We start from the raw sequence: 2,864 nt of genomic DNA, 5'->3' as shown, positions 1-2,864 counted from the left end.
ATGCAATCTAAATTCACGTGAAAAGGATTTGGTAACATCGCATAAACAGGTGAAGTATGTGATGCGCGGGCCATGTTGTATAGGTTTGTTCAGTGTTGCCAATTTAGCGACTTCAACTCTTTGTCAACGACAATTTCTTTTAACTTTTATATTGCTTAAATAGGGATCTAGCACCTTTTTAGCACCCCATAGTGACAACATTTAATTTTTCTTTGTTGATAATGAGAAATCTAGCGACTTTCCAACTACCTTTTGGGGACTTTCCGTACACTCTGTTGGAGACACTGGTTTGTTTTGTGTATTGTAAATAATGGCGAACAAAAGAAGAAGGTTGACTGTTCTCCAAATTGTTAACATGTTATGGTGTTTGATGCTGCTAAACATAAAAAAGCTTTATAAAACGACAATTTTCGTTTAATAATATAGTTAATTGAAAATGTATGAATGTACCTATCATATCCATTAATAATTAATGGTTGTTATAAACATAATATAATTATAGGTTATGTTATTTGATACTGCTGAACAAGATAAAACCTTGTAAAATATAAGAATGTTTATGTATTAAGGCAAGAAATTGGAAAAAAAAAATATATTAATGTACCTATCATATCTATTAATATTAATAATAATGGTTATTCTTTTTGCACAATCTGCCACTCATATATTCAAACAGAAAAGAAATAACTGAACTTGGATCATCTAACTTAATCGGAGACATTTCTTCAGTCAAAGTTGACTTTAGTTTAAGACAAATTAATCTCAGATTAGACTTTATACAACACAAAATTCCAAGTTCAGCTAGAACGAGGATCAATTTAACGTCTGATCTAAGATTAAATGGTTTATACAATCGGCCCTAAATCAGTTAAGTAGATGCTATTACTATTAAATACGAGAAAAATTCGTACCGGCACCGGGAATCGAACCCAGGACCTCTCAGCTCTGCGCGCTGAGCGCTCTTACCAACTGAGCTATGCCGGGACACGATCCACGGCGCCGGCCGAACCTCTCTCGTAATGCTATTTTACGGCCTTACACCCTGCACTTGAGACGATACACGTCATATATGCAGGAGCGCATATTTAAATGACTTTGTGGCCATATTCAACATGTTTCATGACAACTGGTAACAGTTAATACGTCACATATTCATATGTATGAGGTCTCGCCCACCTCATTGAATATTACACGACTAATATGAATTAGTCGATTGTATTATTCCTATTAAATACGAGAAAAATTCGTACCGGCACCGGGAATCGAACCTCTCGTCCTGGTTCGATTCATATTAGTCGTGTAATATTCAATGAGGTGGGCGAGACCTCATACATATGAATATTTGATGTAAGTAGATGCTGCTGGACAGACTTACATGTTTATGAATGACATTACAGCTTTTGTAGAAAATGAAGATAGTCTGTTTTTATTTCAAATAATTACTTCATAAGAGGAGAAGAGTATCGGTACTATAGAAGTGCTGTAGCGATGTATCATCTGATATACTCATAGTCCAACCGTTATAGTATTTTACGTTGAACCGTTTTAAGTTTTATGAGCTTAATTTAGGAAGAGGAGTGAACAAACTGGCCTGTGGTACGTGTCTATATTTCTGTCATAAAACCGTTGTGTCCAGTTTTCGGCTCAAATTATTATGATCATCCTACTCCGTTACGATTCGGTTAAAAAATTAAATACAGAAACAAACCAACCGAATAATGACGTTCATTATCACGCAAATAAAACACAGACATCTACATTGTTTCGAAATAGATGGGCTTTCTGACTGGATGGATCCATGAAGTTGGGCTCACATTGATCCATAGTGCGCCCTGTAGTTCAAGTGATGATTGTTCCAGTCCGACAAGTCAGTGACCCGGTTGCAATTCATGAATCCGATACTGACAGGCGGGCCATACTTTCTTAGCCACTTTCCATCCCCAGAATTTGTGGTGGACGAAGGAGACCCTGCAGAGAGTTTTTCTCAGGGTATTCGTGTTTTCCAACGAGTTAGAAAGAGAAAGATATAGAGTGGTCATTGCGCCCCCATGTTTGAAGAAAATTGAACGACCGTCGGTAATGAACTTATGCGCCCAAAACAAAGTGGGCGTGGTGATAACTGACATTAGAATCGTCAGCTGTCTTAATTTCGTTTGCATAAATCAGTTAAACTGAAGTGGAAAAACCTAGTATTTCGTCAAATACGTGCCAGGAACTTAATCTAAACTTATGTACGCTAAATTTAAAACACTTGAGCTATTCCTAGAAGGAATGCTTAAAAGAATAACCTAAGCAAAATTGTCATGTAGTATGACAAGAAGTCCTAGCAAATATACTGAAGAAAATGTTAATATTCCTAGGTTCTTTTAAATGCGACCTGCAAGATTGCCTATAAAATGAACGAGTATGATTCGGATGATTTTATTAAATTGTTTTCCCAGTCTCTACACGTTGCAAAACTATTTACTATACCATAAGATATAGAATGAAAGTAGGCCCTATCTGTAGTAAACAACCTTTACCTCCAAGCTTGTAACGTGGGTGAAACATGACAAAACACGCTTTCAGTTTTTTGTTACAGTAAAGTATAATTATTATCGAAATGTGAACGTGAGGCCAACAGCCGGCTGGTCTGTCTGAGCCTTTCAAGGGCTGTGGCACCACAGATAATTATTAGTGTATAATTGATCATCCACGTACAATAATGGGGTAAGTAGTTACGAAATATATTCATACTTACTCCATTATTGCACGTGGGTGCTCAATTATGTTCTTTCATGTCCTTCCAGTCAAAATACTAACAACAATACGACCTACCCCAGAGTTTTGCGTTATTTTGGATGCGAGTGTCGAAATACAATTTT

The 2,864-nt window shown here is 36.6% G+C and overlaps 1 non-coding gene across 1 annotated transcript; it reads right to left on the bottom strand.

Moving 5' to 3' along the window:
* Window positions 1–908: 908 nt before the first annotated feature.
* Window positions 909–984, bottom strand: TRNAC-GCA (transfer RNA cysteine (anticodon GCA)). The gene has a single exon. It is a non-coding gene; the product is annotated as a tRNA-Cys (tRNA).
* Window positions 985–2,864: the final 1,880 nt, after the last annotated feature.

The sequence above is a fragment of the Periplaneta americana genome, chromosome 8, assembly GCF_040183065.1.
Source record: "Periplaneta americana isolate PAMFEO1 chromosome 8, P.americana_PAMFEO1_priV1, whole genome shotgun sequence".
In the NCBI taxonomy this organism is placed as follows: Eukaryota; Metazoa; Arthropoda; class Insecta; order Blattodea; family Blattidae; genus Periplaneta; species Periplaneta americana.
This window is presented reverse-complemented; position numbering and strand designations above follow the sequence as displayed.